The sequence below is a fragment of the Channa argus genome, unplaced genomic scaffold (genome assembly GCF_033026475.1).
Source record: "Channa argus isolate prfri unplaced genomic scaffold, Channa argus male v1.0 Contig080, whole genome shotgun sequence".
NCBI classification, from domain to species: Eukaryota; Metazoa; Chordata; class Actinopteri; order Anabantiformes; family Channidae; genus Channa; species Channa argus.
Genome location: NW_027125299.1, coordinates 85394 through 110418, shown reverse-complemented (window position 1 = coordinate 110418; position 25025 = coordinate 85394). Strand labels below are relative to the sequence as shown.

The 25025-nt window shown below is 44.5% G+C and overlaps 15 non-coding genes across 15 annotated transcripts; all 15 read left to right on the top strand.

The window, feature by feature from the left end:
* Positions 1-933: 933 nt before the first annotated feature.
* Positions 934-1006, top strand: trnak-uuu (transfer RNA lysine (anticodon UUU)). The gene has a single exon. It is a non-coding gene; the product is annotated as a tRNA-Lys (tRNA).
* A 413-nt stretch (positions 1007-1419) lies between these two features.
* Positions 1420-1492, top strand: trnak-cuu (transfer RNA lysine (anticodon CUU)). Its single transcript has one exon. It is a non-coding gene; the product is annotated as a tRNA-Lys (tRNA).
* A 1857-nt stretch (positions 1493-3349) lies between these two features.
* Positions 3350-3422, top strand: trnak-uuu (transfer RNA lysine (anticodon UUU)). The gene has a single exon. It is a non-coding gene; the product is annotated as a tRNA-Lys (tRNA).
* Positions 3423-3835: 413 nt separating this feature from the next.
* trnak-cuu (transfer RNA lysine (anticodon CUU)) lies at positions 3836-3908 on the top strand. Its single transcript has one exon. It is a non-coding gene; the product is annotated as a tRNA-Lys (tRNA).
* Positions 3909-5765: 1857 nt separating this feature from the next.
* On the top strand, positions 5766-5838 carry trnak-uuu (transfer RNA lysine (anticodon UUU)). Its single transcript has one exon. It is a non-coding gene; the product is annotated as a tRNA-Lys (tRNA).
* A 651-nt stretch (positions 5839-6489) lies between these two features.
* Positions 6490-6596, top strand: trnal-uaa (transfer RNA leucine (anticodon UAA)). Its single transcript has 2 exons — positions 6490-6527; positions 6552-6596. It is a non-coding gene; the product is annotated as a tRNA-Leu (tRNA).
* Positions 6597-8091: 1495 nt separating this feature from the next.
* On the top strand, positions 8092-8198 carry trnal-uaa (transfer RNA leucine (anticodon UAA)). Its single transcript has 2 exons — positions 8092-8129; positions 8154-8198. It is a non-coding gene; the product is annotated as a tRNA-Leu (tRNA).
* A 2141-nt stretch (positions 8199-10339) lies between these two features.
* Positions 10340-10446, top strand: trnal-uaa (transfer RNA leucine (anticodon UAA)). Its single transcript has 2 exons — positions 10340-10377; positions 10402-10446. It is a non-coding gene; the product is annotated as a tRNA-Leu (tRNA).
* Positions 10447-12216: 1770 nt separating this feature from the next.
* On the top strand, positions 12217-12289 carry trnak-cuu (transfer RNA lysine (anticodon CUU)). Its single transcript has one exon. It is a non-coding gene; the product is annotated as a tRNA-Lys (tRNA).
* Positions 12290-13417: 1128 nt separating this feature from the next.
* trnak-cuu (transfer RNA lysine (anticodon CUU)) lies at positions 13418-13490 on the top strand. The gene has a single exon. It is a non-coding gene; the product is annotated as a tRNA-Lys (tRNA).
* A 3197-nt stretch (positions 13491-16687) lies between these two features.
* trnak-cuu (transfer RNA lysine (anticodon CUU)) lies at positions 16688-16760 on the top strand. The gene has a single exon. It is a non-coding gene; the product is annotated as a tRNA-Lys (tRNA).
* A 2290-nt stretch (positions 16761-19050) lies between these two features.
* trnal-uaa (transfer RNA leucine (anticodon UAA)) lies at positions 19051-19157 on the top strand. Its single transcript has 2 exons — positions 19051-19088; positions 19113-19157. It is a non-coding gene; the product is annotated as a tRNA-Leu (tRNA).
* An 815-nt stretch (positions 19158-19972) lies between these two features.
* trnal-uaa (transfer RNA leucine (anticodon UAA)) lies at positions 19973-20079 on the top strand. The gene is made up of 2 exons: positions 19973-20010; positions 20035-20079. It is a non-coding gene; the product is annotated as a tRNA-Leu (tRNA).
* Positions 20080-21583: 1504 nt separating this feature from the next.
* trnal-uaa (transfer RNA leucine (anticodon UAA)) lies at positions 21584-21690 on the top strand. The gene is made up of 2 exons: positions 21584-21621; positions 21646-21690. It is a non-coding gene; the product is annotated as a tRNA-Leu (tRNA).
* A 1214-nt stretch (positions 21691-22904) lies between these two features.
* Positions 22905-23011, top strand: trnal-uaa (transfer RNA leucine (anticodon UAA)). The gene is made up of 2 exons: positions 22905-22942; positions 22967-23011. It is a non-coding gene; the product is annotated as a tRNA-Leu (tRNA).
* Positions 23012-25025: the final 2014 nt, after the last annotated feature.

The following is a 25025-nucleotide window of genomic DNA, read 5'->3' as shown; positions in this document are numbered from 1 at the left end:
CCCTACGATGGATGCTGAGGTTTTTGAAAAAGTAGCAATTCAGAAAATCCAGCTGCAACTGCAGCCAGACTTGGCTACCCGTACAAACGTTTTGCCAAACAATATCGATCATCTAACCAACACTCCAACTGAAACCCACTAAACTCACAAACGAGAGCTTCACTCACTTCATTACACTGTCATAAGTTGCGCAAAGTCCCGACTGACGGCCCTTTCCAGCTGAGACAAAAGTGAGTATTGCAACAAATTGAGACTTTCCTCAAGAACACCTTGAGTATGTTGATTGAATCAGAGAATAACAACCTAATGACTTAGTTCCACTGTCCTAAAGAGTCGGCGCCCACCAACGGCTGTCAGGATGGCAGAGCGGTCTAAGGCGCCAGACTCAAGGAAGAACTCCTTCCCCAAAGGGACTTCTGGTCTCCAGTGGAGGCGTGGGTTCAAATCCCTCTCCTGACATTACTTTGATCTGCATGTTGCTAATTATTTAGACATATTTGTATTGAACAACTTTAAAAACTTTAACAACTCGTGATTTCTTTTGTTGCACAAAGCAAAAGACATGGCAACACTATTGCATAATCCTTCTCTACCATATACCATTGTGCTGCTGAGATAATGCTGCCGCAACATTCTTACGAGAATGCACCTCGGGCACTCCTGGCAGTAATTTCTGACCATGCGCACAACTGACCCTCCACATCAACTCACGTCAAGTGAGGTGGCCATGATGTGCATGCAAACGGTTAGTTCAAAGCAATATACTCCAAGCCTAAGACTTACTGTCTGGAGGAAGTTGCAGAAAACAAACGGCTAAATAGTTGCAGCTGATGTAAGAGCGATTGCTGAAACAAAGTGGGACTTTGCTCAAAAACGCCTGGAAATATGTTGCTTCATTGAAGGTCATAGGGTCTTTTCAGGGTCCTCTTTGAGGCCCGACTAGCTCAGGCGGTAGAGCATGAGACTTTTAATCTCAGGGTCGTGGGTTCGGGCCCCACGTTGGGCATGGTGCTTTTAATACGGCCACACTGGATAAGATCTCGGACCAACACTACAACTCCACAAAACCTCGATTTCTTGTACAGCTGAAAATGAAAGTCACTTCCTGCAATTACACACAGTAAAGTAGCCAAACTTCAGTCGGCTTTCTCAGGGGAGCTGATTTCACAAATTGGGATATAGAAAATGACTTTACCCGACTAGATACCAGATATGATGTGCATGCAAACGATTAGTTCGAAGCAATTTATTCCATGCCTAAGACTTACTGTCTGGAGGAAGATGCAGAAAACAAACGGCTAAATAGTTGCAGCTGATCTAAAAGTGATTGCTGAAACAGAGTGGGACTTTGCTTAAACACGCCTGGAAAAATGTTGCTTTATTGAGGGTCAACGGGTCTTTTCAGGTGTACTTTTAGCGGCCCGGCTAGCTCAGTCGGTAGAGCATGAGACTCTTAATCTCAAGGTCGTGGGTTCGAGCCCCACGTTGGGCGGGGTCTCTTTTGATTATGGCCACACTGGAGAAGATCTGGGACCAACACTAAAACTGCAGAACAACTTGATTTCTTGTACAGCTGAAAATGAAAGTCACTGGGGGACTTTCATAGGGAACACCGAGGGTACTCGGTGTGTCATCTGGAAACAGGAAAGTGGACAAGGTGATTTGGCGGCAGAACCAGGAACTTCAGGAGTGTATACAGAGAAAAAGGTTAGCTAAGAAGAAGTGGGACACTGCGAGGACTGAAGAGAGTCGACAAGAGTACAGGGAGATGCAGCGTAAGGTGAAGGTAGAGGTGGCAAAGAGCATATGAGGACTTGTATGCTAGGTTGGACACTAAAGAGGGAGAGGTGGATTTGTTCAGGTTGGCCAGACTAAGAGACAGAGATGGGAAGGATGTGCAGCAGGTTAGGGTGTTTAACGATAAGGATGGAAATAAATTGACAGGTGCCAGGATTTTGATGGGAAGATGGAAGGAGAACTTTTTAAGAGTTAATCAATGAGGAAAATGAAAGGGAACAAAGAGTAGAAGAGGTGACTGGTGTGGAGCAGGAAGTAGCCAAGATTAGTAAGAGTGAAGTGAGGAGGACGTTGAAGAGGATGAAGAGTGGAAAGGCAGCGGGTCCTGATGACATACCTGTGGAGGTATGAAAGTGTCTAGGAGAGGTGGCAGTAGAGTTTCTGACTAGTTTGTTTAACAAGATCTTGGAGAGTGAGAGGAGGGCCGAGGACTGGAGGAGAAGTGTACTGGTGCCCATTTTTAAGAACAAGGGAGATGAGCAGAGCTGTGGCAACTACAGAGGAATAAAGTTGATGAGCCACACAATGAAGTTGTGGGAAATAGTAGTGGAAGCTAGGCTAAGGGCAGAGGTGAGCAATATGGTTTCATGCCTAGAGAGAGTCCAACAGATGAAATATTTGCTTTGAGGATGCCGATGGAGAAATACAGAGAAGGTCATGGGGAGATGCATTGTGTCTTCGTAGACTTAGAGAAAGCGTATGACAGGGTGCCGAGAGAGGAGCTGTGGTATTGTATGAGGAATTCTGGAGTGGCAGAGAAGTATGTTAGAGTGATGGAGGACATGTATGAAAGCTGTAAGACCGCGGTGAGGTGTGCTGTAGGTGTGACAGAGGAGTTCAAGGTGGCAGTGGGTCTGCATCAAGGATCGGCTCTGAGCCCCTTCTTCCTTGCTCTGGTGGCGGACAGGCTGACAGATGAGGTTAGACTGGAATCTCCGTGGACTATGATGTTTGCGGATGACATTGTGATTTGTAGTGAGAACAGGGAGCAGGTGGAGGAAAATCTAGAGAGATGGAGGTCTGCTCTGGAAAACTGAGATGTGTGTCAATGAGAGGGACCCAGGTGGAACGGTGAGGTTACAGGGGGCAGAGGTGAAGAAGGTGCAGGACTTTAAGTACTTAGGGTTAACGGTTCAGAGCAACGGAGAGTGTGGAAAAGAGGTGAAGAGGCCACTGCAATCAGGTTGGAACGGGTGGACAAAAGTGTCAGGTGTGTTGTGTGATAAAAGAGTGTCAGCGAGAATGAAAGGAAGCCACCGTCTCAAGACGGTGGTGAGACCAGCGATGTTGTTCGGCTTAGAGACAGCGGCACTGAAGAAAACACAGGAGGCAGAGCTGGAGGTAGCAGAGCTTAAGATGTTGAGGTTAGTTCAAAGCAATATACTCCAAGCCTAAGACTTACTGTCTGGAGGAAGTTGCAGAAAACAAACGGCTAAATAGTTGCAGCTGATCTAAGAGCGATTGCTGAAACAAAGTGGGACTTTGCTCAAAGACGCCTGGAAATATGTTGCTTCATTGAAGGTCATAGGGTCTTTTCAGGGTCCTCTTTGAGGCCCGGCTAGCTCAGGCGGTAGAGCATGAGACTTTTAATCTCAGGGTCGTGGGTTCGGGCCCCATGTTGGGCATGGTGCTTTTAATACGGCCACACTGGATAAGATCTCGGACCAACACTACAACTCCACAAAACCTTGATTTCTTGTACAGCTGAAAATGAAAGTCACTTCCTGCAATTACACACAGTAAAGTAGCCAAACTTAAGTCGGCTTTCTCAGGGGAGCTGATTTCACAAATTGGGATATAGAAAATGACTTTACCCGACTAGATACCAGATATGATGTGCATGCAAACGATTAGTTCGAAGCAATTTATTCCATGCCTAAGACTTACTGTCTGGAGGAAGATGCAGAAAACAAACGGCTAAATAGTTGCAGCTGATCTAAAAGTGATTGCTGAAACAGAGTGGGACTTTGCTTAAACACGCCTGGAAAAATGTTGCTTTATTGAGGGTCAACGGGTCTTTTCAGGTGTACTTTTAGCGGCCCGGCTAGCTCAGTCGGTAGAGCATGAGACTCTTAATCTCAAGGTCGTGGGTTCGAGCCCCACGTTGGGCGGGGTCTCTTTTGATTATGGCCACACTGGAGAAGATCTGGGACCAACACTAAAACTGCAGAACAACTTGATTTCTTGTACAGCTGAAAATGAAAGTCACTGGGGGACTTTCATAGGGAACACCGAGGGTACTCGGTGTGTCATCTGGAAACAGGAAAGTGGACAAGGTGATTTGGCGGCAGAACCAGGAACTTCAGGAGTGTATACAGAGAAAAAGGTTAGCTAAGAAGAAGTGGGACACTGCGAGGACTGAAGAGAGTCGACAAGAGTACAGGGAGATGCAGCGTAAGGTGAAGGTAGAGGTGGCAAAGAGCATATGAGGACTCTTATGCTAGGTTGGACACTAAAGAGGGAGAGGTGGATTTGTTCAGGTTGGCCAGACTAAGAGACAGAGATGGGAAGGATGTGCAGCAGGTTAGGGTGTTTAACGATAAGGATGGAAATAAATTGACAGGTGCCAGGATTTTGATGGGAAGATGGAAGGAGAACTTTTTAAGAGTTAATCAATGAGGAAAATGAAAGGGAACAAAGAGTAGAAGAGGTGACTGGTGTGGAGCAGGAAGTAGCCAAGATTAGTAAGAGTGAAGTGAGGAGGACGTTGAAGAGGATGAAGAGTGGAAAGGCAGCGGGTCCTGATGACATACCTGTGGAGGTATGAAAGTGTCTAGGAGAGGTGGCAGTAGAGTTTCTGACTAGTTTGTTTAACAAGATCTTGGAGAGTGAGAGGAGGGCCGAGGACTGGAGGAGAAGTGTACTGGTGCCCATTTTTAAGAACAAGGGAGATGAGCAGAGCTGTGGCAACTACAGAGGAATAAAGTTGATGAGCCACACAATGAAGTTGTGGGAAATAGTAGTGGAAGCTAGGCTAAGGGCAGAGGTGAGCAATATGGTTTCATGCCTAGAGAGAGTCCAACAGATGAAATATTTGCTTTGAGGATGCCGATGGAGAAATACAGAGAAGGTCATGGGGAGATGCATTGTGTCTTCGTAGACTTAGAGAAAGCGTATGACAGGGTGCCGAGAGAGGAGCTGTGGCATTGTATGAGGAATTCTGGAGTGGCAGAGAAGTATGTTAGAGTGATGGAGGACATGTATGAAAGCTGTAAGACCGCGGTGAGGTGTGCTGTAGGTGTGACAGAGGAGTTCAAGGTGGCGGTGGGTCTGCATCAAGGATCGGCTCTGAGCCCCTTCTTCCTTGCTCTGGTGGCGGACAGGCTGACAGATGAGGTTAGACTGGAATCTCCGTGGACTATGATGTTTGCGGATGACATTGTGATTTGTAGTGAGAACAGGGAGCAGGTGGAGGAAAATCTAGAGAGATGGAGGTCTGCTCTGGAAAACTGAGATGTGTGTCAATGAGAGGGACCCAGGTGGAACGGTGAGGTTACAGGGGGCAGAGGTGAAGAAGGTGCAGGACTTTAAGTACTTAGGGTTAACGGTTCAGAGCAACGGAGAGTGTGGAAAAGAGGTGAAGAGGCCACTGCAATCAGGTTGGAACGGGTGGACAAAAGTGTCAGGTGTGTTGTGTGATAAAAGAGTGTCAGCGAGAATGAAAGGAAGCCACCGTCTCAAGACGGTGGTGAGACCAGCGATGTTGTTCGGCTTAGAGACAGCGGCACTGAAGAAAACACAGGAGGCAGAGCTGGAGGTAGCAGAGCTTAAGATGTTGAGGTTAGTTCAAAGCAATATACTCCAAGCCTAAGACTTACTGTCTGGAGGAAGTTGCAGAAAACAAACGGCTAAATAGTTGCAGCTGATGTAAGAGCGATTGCTGAAACAAAGTGGGACTTTGCTCAAAGACGCCTGGAAATATGTTGCTTCATTGAAGGTCAAAGGGTCTTTTCAGGGTCCTCTTTGAGGCCCGGCTAGCTCAGGCGGTAGAGCATGAGACTTTTAATCTCAGGGTCGTGGGTTCGAGCCCCACGTTGGGTGTGGTGGTTTTAATACGGCCACACTGGATAAGATCTCGGACCAATACTAAAACTCCACAAAACCTTGATTTCTTGTACAGCTGAAAATGAAAGTCACTTCCTGCAATTACACACAGTAAAGTAGCCAAATTACCGTCGGCTTTCTCAGGGGAGCTGATTTCACAAATTGGGATATGGAAAATGACTTTACCCGACTAGATACCAGTCGGAGTACCGCAATTTTGTTGTCGTTTATACACGTAGCCATGTTTCCAATCAGGTTTCTCAAACTGTGCGTATATAAGTAACAAAAGGCTGCAAGCCCCATGATGGATGCTGAGGTTTTCGAAAGAGAAGCAATTCAGAAAACCCAGCTGAAACAGCAGCCAGACTTGGCTGCTTGTACAATCGTTTTACCAAACAAAATTAATCATCTAACCAACAATCCAACTGAGACCCACTAAACTCACTTACAAGAGCTTCACTCACTTCATGTCACTGTCATAAGTTGTGCAAAGTCCCGACTGACGTCCTTTCAAGCTGAGACAAAAGTGAATATTGCAAGAAATGGAGACTTTTCTCAAGAACACCTTGAGTATGTTGATCGAATTAGAAACTAATAAACTAATGAGTTAGTTCCACTGTCCTAAAGAGTCAATTCCCACCAATGGCTGTCAGGATGGCCGAGCGGTCTAAGGCGCCAGACTTAAGCAAGGGCTCTTTCCCCAAAGGGACTTCTGGTCTGCAATGGAGGCGTGAGTTCAAATCCCACTCCTGACATTTCTTCCCTCTGCATGTTGGTCATGATTTAGACATGTTTGTATTTGGCAACTCGTGATTGTCTTTTGTTGCACAAAGCAAAAGACATTGTGACACTATTGCATAATCCTTCTCTACCAGATACCAATGTGCTGCTGAGATGATGCTGCCGCAACATTCTTACGAGAATGCACCTCGGGCACTCCTGGCAGTAATTTCTGACAACTGACGCTCCACATCAACTCACGTCAAGTGAGGTGGCCATGATGTGCATGCAAACGGTTAGTTCAAAGCAATATATTCCAAGCGTAAGACTTACTGTCCGAAGAAGATGCTAAAAACAAACGGCTAAATAGTTGCAGTTGATCTAAAAGTGATTGCTGAAACAAAGTGGGACTTTGCGCAAACACACCTGAAAATCAGGTTTCCAATGAGGTTTCTCAAACTGTCCGTTTATACGTAACAAAAGGCTGCAAGCCCCACGATGGATGCTGAGGTTTTCGAAAGAGAAGCAATTCAGAAAACCCAGCTGCAACTGCAGCCAGACTTGGCTGCTTGTACAATCGTTTTGCGAAAACAAAATTAATCATCCAACCAACAATCCAACTGAGACCCACTAAACTCACTTACAAGACCTTTACTCACTTCACGCACAACTGACGCTCCACATCAACTCTTGTCAAGTGAGGTGGCCATGATGTGCATGCAAACGGTTAGTTCAAAGCAATATATTCCAAGCGTAATACTTACTGTCCGAGGAAGATGCTGAAAACAAATGGCTAAATAGTTGCAGCTGATCTAAAAGTGATTGCTGAATCAGAGTGGGACTTTGCTCAAACACGCCTGGAAATATGTTGCTTTATTGAGGATCAAAAGGTCTTTTCAGGAGTTCAGTTTCAGGAGACCCACACTAAAACGGCAGAAAAACTTGATCTCTTGTCCAGCTGAAAATGAAAGTCACTTCCGGCAATTACACACAGTAAAATAGCCAAATTACAGTCGGCTTTCTCTGGGGAGCTGATTTCACAAACTGAGGTATGGAAACTAACTTTACCCGACTAGATACCAGTCGGAGAACGCCAATTTCGTTGTCGTTTATAAACGTAACCATGTTTCCAATCAGGTTTCTCAAACAGTGCGTATATAAGTAACAAAAGGCTGCAAGCCCCATGATGGATGCTGAGGTTTTCGAAAGAGAAGCAATTCAGAAAACCCAGCTGCAACTGCAGCCAGACTTGGCTGCTTGTACAATCGTTTTGCCAAACAAAATTAATCATCTAACCAACACTCCAACTGAGACCCACTAAACTCACTTACAAGAGCTTCACTCACTTCATGTCACTGTCATAAGTTGTGCAAAGTCCCGACTGACGTCCTTTGAAGCTGAGACAAAGGTGAATATTGCAAGAAATGGAGACTTTTCTCAAGAACACCTTGAGTATGTTGATTGAATTAGAGAATAATGAACTAATGAGTTAGTTCCACTGTCCTAAAGAGTTAATTCCCACCAATGGCTGTCAGGATTGCCGAGCGGTCTAAGGCGCCAGACTTAAGCAAGGGCTCTTTCCCCAAAGGGACTTCTGGTCTCCAATGGAGGCGTGGGTTCAAATCCCACTCCTGACATTTCTTCCCTCTGCATGTTGGTCATGATTTAGACATGTTTGTATTTGACAACTTAGCAACTCGTGATTGTTTTTTGTTGGACAAAGCAAAAGACATGGCGACACTATTGCATAATCCTTCTCTACCAGATACCAATGTGCTGCTGAGATGATGCTGCCGCAACATTCTTACGAGAATGCACCTCGGGCACTCCTGGCAGTAATTTCTGACAACTGACGCTCAACATCTACTCACGTCAAGTGAGGTGGCCATGATGTGCATGCAAACGGTTAGTTCAAAGCAATATATTCCAAGCGTAAGACTTACTGTCCGAAGAAGATGCTAAAAACAAACGGCTAAATAGTTGAAGCTGATCTAAAAGTGATTGCTGAAACAAAGTGGGACTTTGCGCAAACACACCTGGAAATCAGATTTCCAATGAGGTTTCTCAAACTGTCCGTATATACGTAACAAAAGGCTGCAAGCCCCACGATGGATGCTGAGGTTTTCGAAAGAGAAGCAATTCAGAAAACCCAGCTGCAACTGCAGCCAGACTTGGCTGCTTGTACAAACCTTTTGCCAAACAAAATTAATCATCTAACCAACACTCCAACTGAGACCCACTAAACTCACTTACAAGAGCTTTACTCACTTCACGCACAACTGACGCTCCACATTAACTCACGTCAAGTGAGGTGGCCATGATGTGCACCGAAACGGTTAGTTCAAAGCAATATATTCCAAGCCTAAGACTTACTGTCTGGAGGAAGTTGCAGAAAACAAACTGGTAAATAGTTGCAGCTGATCTAAAAGTGATTGCTGAAACAAAGTGGGACTTGGCGCAAACACACCTGGAAATCAGGTTTCCAATGAGGTTTCTCACACTGTGCGTATATACGTAACAAAAGGCTGCAAGCCCCACGATGGATGCTGAGGTTTTTGAAAGAGAAGCAATTCAGAAAACCCAGCTGCAACTGCAGCCAGATATGGCTGCTTGTACAAACGTTTTGCCAAACAAAATTAATCATCTAACCAACACTCCAACTGAGACCCACTAAACTCACTTACAAGAGCTTCACTCACTTCATGTCACTGTCATAAGTTGTGCAAAGTCCCGACTGACGTCCTTTGAAGCTGAGACAAAGGTGAATATTGCAAGAAATGGAGACTTTTCTCAAGAACACCTTCAGTATGTTGATTGAATTAGAGAATAATAAACTAATGAGTTAGTTCCACTGTCCTAAAGAGTCAATTCCCACCAATGGCTGTCAGGATGGCCGAGCGGTCTTCCCCAAAGGGACTTCTGGTCTCCAATGGAGGCGTGGGTTCAAATCCCACTCCTGACATTTCTTCCCTCTGCATGTTGGTCATGATTTAGACATGTTTGTATTTGACAACTTTAGCAACTCGTGATTGTCTTTTGTTGCACGAAGCAAAAGACATGGCGACACTATTGCATAATCCTTCTCTACCAGATACCAATGTGCTGCTGAGATGATGCTGCCGCAACATTATTACGAGAATGCACCTCGGGCACTCCTGGAAGTAATTTCTGACAACTGACGCTCAACATCAACTCACGTCAAGTGAGGTGGCCATGATGTGCATGCAAACGGTTAGTTCAAAGCAATATATTCCAAGCGTAAGACTTACTGTCCGAAGAAGATGCTAAAAACAAACGGCTAAATAGTTGCAGTTGATCTAAAAGTGATTGCTGAAACAAAGTGGGACTTTGCGCAAACACACCTGGAAATAAGGTTTCCAATAAGGTTTCTCAAACTGTCCGTATATACGTAACAAAAGGCTGCAAGCCCCACGATGGATGCTGAGGTTGTCGAAAGAGAAGCAATTCAGAAATCCCAGCTGCAACTGCAGCCAGACTTGGCTGCTTGTACAAACGTTTTGCCAAACAAAATTAATCATCTAACCAACACTCCAACTGAGACCCACTAAACTCACTTACAAGAGCTTCACTCACTTCATGTCACTGTCATAAGTTGTGCAAAGTCCCGACTGACGTCCTTTCAAGCTGAGACAAAGGTGAATATTGCAAGAAATGGAGACTTTTCTCAAGAACACCTTGAGTATGTTGATTGAATTAGAGAATAATAAACTAATGAGTTAGTTCCACTGTCCTAAAGAGTCAATTCCCACCAATGGCTGTCAGGATGGCCGAGCGGTCTAAGGCGCCAGACTTAAGCAAGGGCTCTTTCCCCAAAGGGACTTCTGGTCTCCAATGGAGGCGTGAGTTCAAATCCCACTCCTGACATTTCTTCCCTTTGCATGTTGATCATGATTAAGACACGTTTGTATTTGACAACTTTAGCAACTCGTGATTGTCTTTTGTTGCACAAAGCAAAAGACATGGCGACACTATTGCATAATCCTTCTCTACCAGATACCAATGTGCTGCTGAGATGATGCTGCCGCAACATTCTTACGAGAACGCACCTCGGGCACTCCTGGCAGTAATTTCTGACAACTGACGCTCCACATCAACTCACGTCAAGTGAGGTGGTCATGATGTGCATGCAAACGTTTAGTTCAAAGCAATATATTCCAAGCGTAATACTTACTGTCCGAGGAAGATGCTGAAAACAAATGGCTAAATAGTTGCAGCTGATCTAAAAGTGATTGCTGAAACAGAGTGGGACTTTGCTCAAACACGCCTGGAAATATGTTGCTTTATTGAGGATCAAAAGGTCTTTTCAGGAGTTCAGTTTCAGGAGACCCACAGTAAAACGGCAGAAAAACTTGATCTCTTGTCCAGCTGAAAATGAAAGTCACTTCCGGCAATTACACACAGTAAAGTAGCCAAATTACAGTCGGCATTCTCAGGGGAGCTGATTTCACAAACTGAGGTATGGAAACTGACTTTACCCGACTAGATACCAGTCGGAGAACGCCAATTTCGTTGTCGTTTATAAACGTAACCATGTTTCCAATCAGGTTTCTCAAACTGTGCGTATATAAGTAACAAAAGGCTGCAAGCCCCATGATGGGTGCTGAGGTTTTCGAAAGAGAAGCAATTCAGAAAACCCAGCTGCAACTGCAGCCAGACTTGGCTGCTTGTACAATTTTTTTTACCAAACAAAATTAATCATCTAACCAACAATCCAACTGAGACCCACTAAACTCATTTACAAGAGCTTCACTCACTTCATGTCACTGTCATAAGTTGTGCAAAGTCCCGACTGACGTCCTTTGAAGCTGAGACAAAGGTGAATATTACAAGAAATGGAGACTTTTCTCAAGAACACCTTGAGTATGTTGATTGAATTAGAGAATAATAAACTAATGAGTTAGTTCCACTGTCCTAAAGAGTCAATTCCCACCAATGGCTGTCAGGATGGCCGAGCGGTCTAAGGTGCCAGACTTATGAAAGGGCTCTTTCCCCAAAAGGACGTCTGGTCTCCAATGGAGGCGTGGGTTGAAATCTTACTCCTGACATTTCTTCCCTCTGCATGTTGGTCATGATTTAGACATGTTTGTATTTAGCCACTCGTGATTGTCTTTTGTTGCACAAAGCTCTTGGACTTTGCGCAAACACACCTGGAAATCAGGTTTCCAATGAGGTTTCTCAAACTGTCCTTATATACGTAACAAAAGGCTGCAAGCCCCACGATGGATGCTGAGGTTTTCGAAAGAGAAGCAATTCAGAAAACCCAGCTGCAACTGCAGCCAGACTTGGCTGCTTGTACAAACGTTTTGCCAAACAAAATTAATCATCTAACCAACACTCCAACTGAGACCCACTAAACTCACTTACAAGAGCTTTACTCACTTCACGCACAACTGACGCTCCACATTAACTCACGTCAAGTGAGGTGGCCATGATGTGCACCCAAACGGTTAGTTCAAAGCAATATATTCCAAGCGTAATACTTACTGTCCGAGGAAGATGCTGAAAACAAATGGCTAAATAGTTGCAGCTGATCTAAAAGTGATTGCTGAAACAGAGTGGGACTTTGCTTAAACACGCCTGGAAAAATGTTGCTTTATGGAGGGTCAAAGGGTCTTTTCAGGTGTCCTTTTAGGGGCCCGGCTAGCTCAGTCGGTAGAGCATGAGACTCTTAATCTCAGGGTCGTGGGTTCGAGCCCCACGTTTGATTTTGGCCACACTGGAGAAGATCTGGGACCAACACTAAAACTGCAGAACAACTTGATTTCTTGTACAGCTGAAAATGAAAGTCACTGGGGGACTTTCATAGGGAACACCGAGGGTACTCGGTGTGTCATCTGGAAACAGGAAAGTGGACAAGGTGATTTGGGGGCAGAACGAGGAACTTTAGGAGTGTATACAGAGAAAAAAGTTAGCTAAGAAGAAGTGGGACACTGCGAGGACTGAAGAGAGTCGACAAGAGTACAGGGAGATGCAGCGTAAGGTGAAGGTAGAGGTGGCAAAGAGCATATGAGGACTTGTATGCTAGGTTGGACACTAAAGAGGGAGAGGTGGATTTGTTCAGGTTGGCCAGACTAAGAGACAGAGATGGGAAGGATGTGCAGCAGGTTAGGGTGATTAACGATAAGGATGGAAATAAATTGACAGGTGCCAGGATTGTGATGGGAAGATGGAAGGAGAACTTTTTAAGAGTTAATCAATGAGGAAAATGAAAGGGAACAAAGAGTAGAAGAGGTGACTGGTGTGGAGCAGGAAGTAGCCAAGATTAGTAAGAGTGAAGTGAGGAGGACGTTGAAGAGGATGAAGAGTGGAAAGGCAGCGGGTCCTGATGACATACCTGTGGAGGTATGAAAGTGTCTAGGAGAGGTGGCAGTAGAGTTTTTGACTAGTTTGTTTAACAAGATCTTGGAGAGTGAGAGGAGGGCCGAGGACTGGAGGAGAAGTGTACTGATGCCCATTTTTAAGAACAAGGGAGATGAGCAGAGCTGTGGCAACTACAGAGGAAAAAAGTTGATGAGCCACACAATGAAGTTGTGGGAAATAGTAGTGGAAGCTAGGCTAAGGGCAGAGGTGAGCAATATGGTTTCATGCCTAGAAAGAGTCCAACAGATGAAGTATTTGCTTTGAGGATGCCGATGGAGAAATACAGAGAATTAGTTCGAAGCAATTTATTCCAAGCCTAAGACTTACTGTCTGGAGGAAGATGCAGAAAACAAACGGCTAAATAGTTGCAGCTGATCTAAAAGTGATTGCTGAAACAGAGTGGGACTTTGCTTAAACACGCCTGGAAAAATGTTGCTTTATTGAGGGTCAAAGGGGCTGTTCAGGTGTCTTACAGGCCCGGCTAGCTCAGTCGGTAGAGCATGAGACTCTTAATCTCAGGGTCGTGGGTTCGAGCCCCACGTTTGATTTTGGCCACACTGGAGAAGATCTGGGACAAACACTAAAACTGCAGAACAACTTGATTTCTTGTACAGCTGAAAATGAAAGTCACTGGGGGACTTTCATAGGGAACACCGAGGGTACTCGGTGTGTCATCTGGAAACAGGAAAGTGGACAAGGTGATTTGGGGGCAGAACGAGGAACTTTAGGAGTGTATACAGAGAAAAAGGTTAGCTAAGAAGAAGTGGGACACTGCGAGGACTGAAGAGAGTCGACAAGAGTACAGGGAGATGCAGCGTAAGGTGAAGGTAGAGGTGGCAAAGAGCATATGAGGACTTGTATGCTAGGTTGGACACTAAAGAGGGAGAGGTGGATTTGTTCAGGTTGGCCAGACTAAGAGACAGAGATGGGAAGGATGTGCAGCAGGTTAGGGTGATTAACGATAAGGATGGAAATAAATTGACAGGTGCCAGGATTGTGATGGGAAGATGGAAGGAGAACTTTTTAAGAGTTAATCAATGAGGAAAATGAAAGGGAACAAAGAGTAGAAGAGGTGACTGGTGTGGAGCAGGAAGTAGCCAAGATTAGTAAGAGTGAAGTGAGGAGGACGTTGAAGAGGATGAAGAGTGGAAAGGCAGCGGGTCCTGATGACATACCTGTGGAGGTATGAAAGTGTCTAGGAGAGGTGGCAGTAGAGTTTCTGACTAGTTTGTTTAACAAGATCTTGGAGAGTGAGAGGAGGGCCGAGGACTGGAGGAGAAGTGTACTGGTGCCCATTTTTAAGAACAAGGGAGATGAGCAGAGCTGTGGCAACTACAGAGGAAAAAAGTTGATGAGCCACACAATGAAGTTGTGGGAAATAGTAGTGGAAGCTAGGCTAAGGGCAGAGGTGAGCAATATGGTTTCATGCCTAGAAAGAGTCCAACAGATGAAGTATTTGCTTTGAGGATGCCGATGGAGAAATACAGAGAAGGTCATGGGGAGGTGCATTGTGTCTTCGTAGACTTAGAGAAAGCGTATGACAGGGTGCCGAGAGAGGAGCTGTGGTATTGTATGAGGAATTCTGGAGTGGCAGAGAAGTATGTTAGAGTGATGGAGGACATGTATGAAAGCTGTAAGACCGCGGTGAGGTGTGCTGTAGGTGTGACAGAGGAGTTCAAGGTGGCGGTGGGTCTGCATCAAGGATCGGCTCTGAGCCCCTTCTTCCTTGCTCTGGTGGCGGACAGGCTGACAGATGAGGTTAGACTGGAATCTCCATGGACTATGATGTTTGCGGATGACATTGTGATTTGTAGTGAGAACAGGGAGCAGGTGGAGGAAAATCTAGAGAGATGGAGGTCTGCTCTGGAAAACTGAGATGTGTGTCAATGAGAGGGACCCAGGTGGAACGGTGAGGTTACAGGGGCAGAGGTGAAGAAGGTGCAGGACTTTAAGTACTTAGGGTCAACGGTTCAGAGCAACGGAGAGTGTGGAAAAGAGATGAAGAGGCCACTGCAATCAGGTTGGAACGGGTGGACAAAAGTGTCAGGTGAGTTGTGTGATAAAAGAGTGTCAGCGAGAATGAAAGGAAGCCACCGTCTCAAGACGGTGGTGAGACCAGCGATGTTGTTCGGCTTAGAGACAGCGGCACTGAAGAAAACACAGGAGGCAGAGCTGGGAGTAGCAGACCTTAAGATGTTGAGGTTCTCTTTGGGAGTAACGAGGATGGACAGGCTCAATAATGAGGACAAACGGTTAGTTCAAAGCAATATACTCCAAGCCTAAGACTTACTGTCTGGAGGAAGTTGCAGAAAACAAACGGCTAAATAGTTGTAGCTGATGTAAGAGTGATTGCTGAAACAAAGTGGTGCTTTGCTCAAAGACGCCTGGAAATATGTTGCTTCATTGAAGGTCAAAGGGTCTTTTCAGGGTCCTCTTTGAGGCCCGGCTAGCTCAGGCGGTAGAGCATGAGACTTTTAATCTCAGGGTCGTGGGTTCCGGCCCCACGTTGGGCGTGGTGCTTTTAATACGGCCACACTGGATAAGATCTCGGACCAACACTAAAACTCCACAAAACCTTGATTTCTTGTACAGCTGAAAATGAAAGTCACTTCCTGCAATTACACACAGTAAAGTAGCCAAATTACAGTCGGCTTTCTCAGGGGAGCTGATTTCACAAATTGGGATATGGAAAATGACTTTACCTGACTAGATACCAGTCGGAGTACCGCAATTTTGTTGTCGTTTATACACGTAACCATGTTTCCAATCAGCTTTTTCAAACTGTACATAAGCGTAAAAAAAGGCTGCAAGCCCTACGATGGATGCTGAGGTTTTTGAAAAAGTAGCAATTCAGAAAATCCAGCTGCAACTGCAGCCAGACTTGGCTACCCGTACAAACGTTTTGCCAAACAATATCGATCATCTAACCAACACTCCAACTGAAACCCACTAAACTCACAAACAAGAGCTTCACTCACTTCATTACACTGTCAAAAGTTGCGCAAAGTCCCGACTGACGGCCCTTTCCAGCTGAGACAAAGGTGAGTATTGCAACAAATTGAGACTTTCCTCAAGAACACCTTGAGTATGTTGATTGAATTAGAGAATAACAACCTAATGACTTAGTTCCACTGTCCTAAAGAGTCGGCGCCCACCAACGGCTGTCAGGATGGCAGAGCGGTCTAAGGCGCCAGACTCAAGGAAGAACTCTTTCCCCAAAGGGACTTCTGGTCTCCAGTGGAGGCGTGGGTTCAAATCCCTCTCCTGACATTACTTTGATCTACATGTTGCTAATGATTTAGACATATTTGTATTGAACAACTTTGATAACTTTAACAACTCGTGATTTCTTTTGTTGCACAGAGCAAAAGACATGGCAACACTATTGCATAATCCTTCTCTACCATATACCATTGTGCTGCTGAGATAATGCTGCCGCAACATTCTTACGAGAATGCACCTCGGGCACTCCTGGCAGTAATTTCTGACCACGCGCACAACTGACCCTCCACATCAACTCACGTCAAGTGAGGTGGCCATGATGTGCATGCAAACGATTAGTTCGAAGCAATTTATTCCAAGCCTAAGACTTACTGTCTGGAGGAAGATGCAGAAAACAAATGGCTAAATAGTTGCAGCTGATCTAAAAGTGATTGCTGAAACAGAGTGGGACTTTGCTTAAACACGCCTGGAAAAATGTTGCTTCATTGAGGGTCAAAGGGTCTTTTCAGGTGTCCTTTTAGCGGCCCGGCTAGCTCAGTTGGTAGAGCATGAGACTCTTAATCTCAGGGTCGTGGGTTCGAGCCCCACGTTGGGCGGGGTCTCTTTTGATTATGGCCACACTGGAGAAGATCTGGGACCAACACTAAAACTGCAGAACAACTTGATTTCTTGTACAGCTGAAAATGAAAGTCACTGGGGGACTTTCATAGGGAACACCGAGGGTACTCGGTGTGTCATCTGGAAACAGGAAAGTGGACAAGGTGATTTGGCGGCAGAACAAGGAACGAGAACTTTTTAAGAGTTAATCAATGAGGAAAATGAAAGGGAACAAAGAGTAGAAGAGGTGACTGGTGTGGAGCAGGAAGTAGCCAAGATTAGTAAGAGTGAAGTGAGGAGGACGTTGAAGAGGATGAAGAGTGGAAAGGCAGCGGGTCCTGATGACATACCTGTGGAGGTATGAAAGTGTCTAGGAGAGGTGGCAGTAGAGTTTCTGACTAGTTTGTTTAACAAGATCTTGGAGAGTGAGAGGAGGGCCGAGGACTGGAGGAGAAGTGTACTGGTGCCCATTTTTAAGAACAAGGGAGATGAGCAGAGCTGTGGCAACTACAGAGGAATAAAGTTGATGAGCCACACAATGAAGTTGTGGGAAATAGTAGTGGAAGCTAGGCTAAGGGCAGAGGTGAGCAATATGGTTTCATGCCTAGAAAGAGTCCAACAGATGAAGTATTTGCTTTGAGGATGCCGATGGAGAAATACAGAGAAGGTCATGGGGAGGTGCATTGTGTCTTCGTAGACTTAGAGAAAGCGTATGACAGGGTGCCGAGAGAGGAGCTGTGGTATTGTATGAGGAATTCTGGAGTGGCAGAGAAGTATGTTAGAGTGATGGAGGACATGTATGAAAGCTGTAAGACCGCGGTGAGGTGTGCTGTAGGTGTGACAGAGGAGTTCAAGGTGGCGGTGGGTCTGCATCAAGGATCGGCTCTGAGCCCCTTCTTCCTTGCTCTGGTGGCGGACAGGCTGACAGATGAGGTTAGACTGGAATCTCCGTGGACTATGATGTTTGCGGATGACATTGTGATTTGTAGTGAGAACAGGGAGCAGGTGGAGGAAAATTTAGAGAGATGGAGGTCTGCTCTGGAAAACTGAGATGTGTGTCAATGAGAGGGACCCAGGTGGAACGGTGAGGTTACAGGGGGCAGAGGTGAAAAAGGTGCAGGACTTTAAGTACTTAGGGTCAACGGTTCAGAGCAACGGAGAGTGTGGGAAAGAGGTGAAGAGGCCACTGCAATCAGGTTGGAACGGGTGGACAAAAGTGTCAGGTGTGTTGTGTGATAAAAGAGTGTCAGCGAGAATGAAAGGAAGCCACCGTCTCAAGACGGTGGTGAGACCAGCGATGTTGTTCGGCTTAGAGACAGCGGCACTGAAGAAAACACAGGAGGCAGAGCTGGAGGTAGCAGAGCTTAAGATGTTGAGGTTAGTTCAAAGCAATATACTCCAAGCCTAAGACTTACTGTCTGGAGGAAGTTGCAGAAAACAAACGGCTAAATAGTTGCAGCTGATCTAAGAGCGATTGCTGAAACAAATTGGGACTTTGCTCAAAGATGCCTGGAAATATGTTGCTTCATTGAAGGTCAAAGGGTCTTTTCAGGGTCCTCTTTGAGGCCCGGCTAGCTCAGGAGGTAGAGCATGAGACTTTTAATCTCAGGGTCGTGGGTTCGAGCCCCACGTTATGCTTGGTGGTTTTAATACGGCCACACTGGATAAGATCTGGGACCAATGCTAAAACTGCACAAAACCTTTATTTCTTGTACAGCTGAAAATGAAAGTCACTTCCTGCAATTACACACAGTAAAGTAGCCAAATTACAGTCGGCTTTGTCAGGGCAGCTGATTTCACAAATTGGGATATGGAAACCGACTTTACCCGACTAGATACCACTCGGAGTACCGCAATTTTGTTGTCGTTTATACACGTAAACATGTTTCCAATCAGCTTTCTCAAACTGTGCGTATATAAGTAACAAAAGGCTGCAAGCCCCATGATGGATGCTGAGGTTTTCGAAAGAGAAGCAATTCAGAAAACCCAGCTGCAACTGCAGCCAGACTTGGCTGCTTGTACAAATGTTTTGCCAAACAAAATTAATCATCTAACCAACACTCCAACTGAGACCCACTAAACTCACTTACAAGAGCTTCACTCACTTCATGTCACTCTCATAAGTTGTGCAAAGTCCCGACTGACGTTTTTTCAAGTTGAGACAAAGGTGAATATTGCAAGAAATGGAGACTTTTCTCAAGAACACCTTGAGTATGTTGATTGAATTAGAGAATAATAAACTAATGAGTAAGTTCCACTGTCCTAAAGAGTCAATTCCCGCCAATGGCTGTCAGGATGGCTGAGCGGTCTAAGGCGCCAGACTTAAGAAAGGGCTTTTTCCCCAAAGGGACTTCTGGTCTCCAATGGAGGCGTGGGTTCAAATCCCACTCCTGACATTTCTTCCCTCTGCATGTTGGTCATGATTTAGACATGTTTGTATTTCACAACTTTAGCAACTCGTGATTGTCTTTTGTTGCACGAAGCAAAAGACATGGCGACACTGGTGCATAATCCTTCTCTACCAGATACCAATCTGCTGCTGAGATGATGCTGCCGCAACATTCTTACGAGAATGCACCTCGGGCACTCCTGGCAGTAATTTCTGACAACTGACGCTCCACATCAACTCACGTCAAGTGAGGTGGCCATGATGTGCATGCAAACGGTTAGTTCAAAGCAATATATTCCAAGCGTAATACTTACTGTCCGAGGAAGATGCTGAAACCAAATGGCTAAATAGTTGCAGTTGATCTAAAAGTGATTGCTGAAACAAACTGGGACTTTGCGCAAACACACCTGGAAATCAGGTTTCTAATGAGGTTTCTCAAACTGTCCGTATATACGTAAGAAAAGGCTGCAAGCCCCACGATGGATGCTGAGGTTTTCGAAAGAGAATCAATTCAGAAAACCCATCTGCAACTGCAGCCAGACTTGGCTGCTTGTACAAACGTTTTGCCAAACAAAATAATCATCTAACCAACACTCCAACTGAGACCCACTAAACTCACTTACAAGAGCTTCACTCACTTCATGTCACTCTCATAAGTTGTGCAAAGTCCCGACTGACGTTTTTTCAAGTTGAGACAAAGGTGAATATTGCAAGAAATGGAGACTTTTCTCAAGAACACCTTGAGTATGTTGATTGAATTAGAGAATAATAAACTAATGAGTTAGTTCCACTGTCCTAAAGAGTCAATTTCCACCAATGGCTGTCAGGATGGCCGAGCGGTCTAAGGCACCAGACTTAAGAAAGGGCTCTTTCCCCAAAGGGACTTCTGGTCTCCAATGGAGGCGTGGGTTCAAATCCCACTCCTGACATTTCTTCCCTCTGCATGTTGGTCATGATTTAGACATGTTTGTATTTGACAACTTTAGCAACTCGTGATTGTCTTTTGTTGCACGAAGCAAAAGACATGGCGACACTATTGCATAATCCTTCTCTACCAGATACCAATCTGCTGCTGAGATGATGCTGGCGCAACATTCTTACGAGAATGCACCTCGGGCACTCCTGGCAGTAATTTCTGACAACTGACGCTCCACATCAACTCACGTCAAGTGAGGTGGCCATGATGTGCATGCAAACGGTTAGTTCAAAGCAATATATTCCAAGCGTAAGACTTACTGTCCGAAGAAGATGCTGAAAACAATCGGCTAAATACTTGCAGTTCATCTAAAAGTGATTGCTGAAACAAAGTGGGACTTTGCGCAAACACACCTGGAAATCAGGTTTCCAATGAGGTTTCTCAAACTGTCCGTATATACGTAAAAAAAGGCTGCAAGCCCCACGATGGATGCTGAGGTTTTCGAAAAAGAAGCAATTCAGAAAACCAAGCTGCAACTGCAGCCAGACTTGGCTGCTTGTACAAACGTTTTGCCAAACAAAATTAATCATCTAACCAACACTCCAACTGAGACCCACTAAACTCACTTACAAGAGCTTTACTCACTTCACGCACAACTGACGCTCCACATTAACTCACGTCAAGTGAGGTGGCCATGATGTGCACCCAAACGGTTAGTTCAAAGCAATATATTCCAAGCCTAAGACTTACTGTCTGGAGGAAGATGCAGAAAACAAACGGCTAAATAGTTGCAGTTGATCTAAAAGTGATTGCTGAAACAGAGTGGGACTTTGCTCAAACACGCCTGGAAATATGTTGCTTTATTGAGGATCAAAAGGTCTTTTCAGGAGTTCAGTTTCAGGAGACCCACACTATAACTGCAGAAAAACTTGATTTCTTGTCCAGCTGAAAATGAAAGTCACTTCCGGCAATTACACACAGTAAAGCAGCCAAATTACAGTCAGCTTTCTCAGGGGAGCTGATTTCACAAACTGAGGTATGGAAACTGACTTTACCCGACTAGATACCAGTCGGAAAACGCCGATTTCGTTGTCGTTTATAAACGTAACCATGTTTCCAATCAGGTTTCTCAAACTGTGCGTATATAAGTAACCAAAGGCTGCAAGCCCCATGATGGATTCTGAGGTTTTCGAAAGAGAAGCAATTCAGAAAACCCAGCTGCAACTGCAGCCAGACTTGGCTGCTTGTACAATCCTTTTGCCAAACAAAATTAATAATCTAACCAACAATCCAACTGAGACCCACTAAACTCACTTACAAGAGCTTCACTCACTTCATGTCACTGTCATAAGTTGTGCAAAGTCCCGACTGACGTCCTTTCAAGCTGAGACAAAGGTGAATATTGCAAGAAATGGAGACTTTTCTCAAGAACACCTTGAGTATGTTGATTGAATTAGAGAATAATAAACTAATGAGTTACTTCCACTCTCCTAAAGAGTCAATTCCCACCAATGGCTGTCAGGATGGCCGAGCGGTCTAAGACGCCAGACTTAAGCAAGGGCTCTTTCCCCAAAGGGACTCCTGGTCTCCAATGGAGGTGTGGGTTCAAATCCCACTCCTGACATTTCTTCCCTCTGCACAACTTTAGCAACTCGTGATTGTCTTTTGATGCACAAAGCAAAAGACATGGCGACACTATTGCATAATCCTTCTCTACCAGATACCAATGTGCTGCTGAGATGATGCTGCCGCAACATTCTTACGAGAATGCACCTCGGGCACTCCTGGCAGTAATTTCTGACAACTGATGCTCCACATCAACTCACGTCAAGTGAGGTGGCCATGATGTGCATGCAAACGGTTAGTTCAAAGCAATATATTCCAAGCGTAAGACTTACTGTCCGAAGAAGATGCTAAAAACAAACGGCTAAATAGTTGCAGTTGATCTAAAAGTGATTGCTGAAACAAAGTGGGACTTTGTGCAAACACAACTGGAAATCAGGTTTCCAATGAGGTTTCACAAACTGTCCGTATATACGTAACAAAAGGCTGCAAGCCCCACGATGGATGCTGAGGTTTTCGAAAGAGAAGCAATTCAGAAAACCCAGCTGAAACTGCAGCCAGACTTGGCTGCTTGTACAAACGTTTTGCCAAACAAAATTAATCATCTAACCAACACTCCAATTGAGACCCACTAAACTCACTTACAAGAGCTTTACTCACTTCACGCACAACTGATGCTCCACTTTAACTCACGTCAAATGAGGTGGCCATGATGTGCACCCAAACGGTTAGTTCCAAGCAATATATTCCAAGCCTAAGACTTACTGTCTGGAGGAAGATGCTGAAAACAAACGGCTAAACAGTTGCAGTTGATCTAAAAGTGATTGCTGAAACAAAGTGGGACTTTGCGCAAACACACCTGGAAATCAGGTTTCCAATGAGGTTTCTCAAACTGTGCGTATATACGTAACAAAAGGCTGCAAGCCCCATGATGGATGCTGAGGTTTTCGAAAGAGAAGCAATTCAGAAAACCCAGCTGCAACTGCAGCCAGACTTGGCTGCTTGTACAATCGTTTTGCCAAACAAAATTAATCATCTAACCAACAATCCAACTGAGACCCACTAAACTCACTTACAAGAGCTTCACTCACTTCATGTCACTGTCATAAGTTGTGCAAAGTCCCGACTGACGTCCTTTCAAGGTGAGACAAAGGTGAATATTGCAAGAAATGGAGACTTTTCTCAAGAACACCTTGAGTATGTTGATTGAATTAGAGAATAATAAACTAATGAGTTAGTTCCACTGTCCTAAAGAGTCAGTTCCCACCAATGGCTGTCAGGATGGCCGAGCGGTCTAAGGCGCCAAACTTAAGCAAGGGCTCTTTCCCCAAAGGGACTTCTGGTCTCCAATGGAGGTGTGGGTTCAAATCCCACTCCTGACATTTCTTTTCATGTTGGTCATGATTTAGACATGTTTGTATTTCACAACTTTAGCAACTCGTGATTGTCTTTTGATGCACGAAGCAAAAGACATGGCGACACTATTGCATAATTCTTCTCTACCAGATACCAATGTGCTGCTTTGATGATGCTGCCGCAACATTCTTACGAGAATGCACCTCGGGCACTCCTGGCAGTAATTTCTGACAACTGACGCTCCACATCAACTCACGTCAAGTGAGGTGGCCATGATGTGCATGCAAACGGTTAGTTCAAAGCAATATATTCCAAGCGTAAGACTTACTGTCCGAAGAAGATGCTGAAAACAAACTGCTAAATAGTTGCAGTTGATCTAAAAGTGATTGCTGAAACAAAGTGGGACTTTGCGCAAACACACCTGGAAGTCTCCGGAGACTGACTGACCATTGAAAACACCTGTGGCTCTGATGTGCTCACATCTCCTGCATCCTCCGCTCCAACACCCGACAACATCCACAGGTATAAACAGTCCGAGATATTTATAGAATCTGACGTTACCAACAGACAAAATGCAGCTCTTATGGACTCTAATTTTTCACACAGGGAATATTATTATTTTGCTGAATGTTATGATCTTAACCACACTGCTATTTGCCCTATAGAGACTATGTCTGCTCCACGACCAATTAAACTTTTTAAACCAAAAATGAACACAAGGGGAGTTAATCATAAAAATCTAATACAAGTTAAGACTAATGCTCATACTGAACCAAAACCCAAAACTATTAAATGTGGATTATTAAATATTAGATCTCTCTCTTCTAAATCTCTGTTAGTAAATGACTTAATAAATGATCATCAAATTGATTTACTTTGTCTCACTGAAACCTGGTTGCAGCAGGAAGAATATGTCAGTTTAAATGAGTCAACCCCCCCAAGTCATATTAATTATCATGTTCCTAGATGCACAGGCCGAGGTGGAGGAGTAGCAGCAATATTTCACTCTAGCTTATCAATAATTCCTAGACCTAAACATAGTTATAACTCATTTGAGAGTCTTACTCTTAGCCTTTCACACGCAAACTGGAAAACTCAAAAACCACTATTATTTGTTCTCGTGTACCGTCCTCCAGTCCCTTATTCAGAGTTTTTGATTGAATTTTCTGATTTTCTATCTGATTTAGTGCTTAGTACAGATAAAGTCATTATAGTGGGTGACTTTAACATCCATGTAGATGCTGACAGTAACTGCCTGAGCACTGCGTTTAATTCATTACTAGATTCAATTGGTTTTTCCCAAAATGTAAATAAACCCACTCACTGTTTTAGTCACACATTAGACCTTGTACTTACATATGGCATTGAAACTGATAATTTAATAGTATTTCCTCATAACTCTCTTTTGTCTGACCATTTTCTAATAACATTTGAATTTACAATAACGGACTATACAGCAGTTAGGAAAAAATTCCACTACAGCAGATGTTTATCTGAAAATGCTGTGAATACATTTAAAGAAATTATTTCTTCATCTTTTTCACCACCATGTGTCAATACTATGGTGAGTAGCCATCTTACTCCTGTACAAATTGATTACTTAGTTGACGATTCTGCAGCCTCATTGCGTATGATACTAGATACAGTTGCCCCTCTGAAAAAGAAGGCAGTGAATCAGAGGAGGCGACCTCCATGGTACAATTCACAAATGCACAGCTTAAAGCAGGCGTCACGAAAATTAGAGAGGAAGTGGCGTTCCACTAATTTAGAAGAATCCCGGTTAGCCTGGAAAAACAGTTTAAAAGTGTACAAAAAAGCTCTCCGTGATGCCAGAACAGCATATTATTCCGCACTAATAGAGGAAAACAAGAACAACCCCCGGTTTCTGTTCAGCACTGTAGCCAGGCTGACTAAGAGCCATAGTTCTGTTGAGCCTAGTATACCCTTAACTTTGAGCAGCAATGACTTTATGACTTTCTTTACTGATAAAATTGCAGCCATTAGGGAAAAGGTTCACCAGATCCTCCCTACAAATATTAC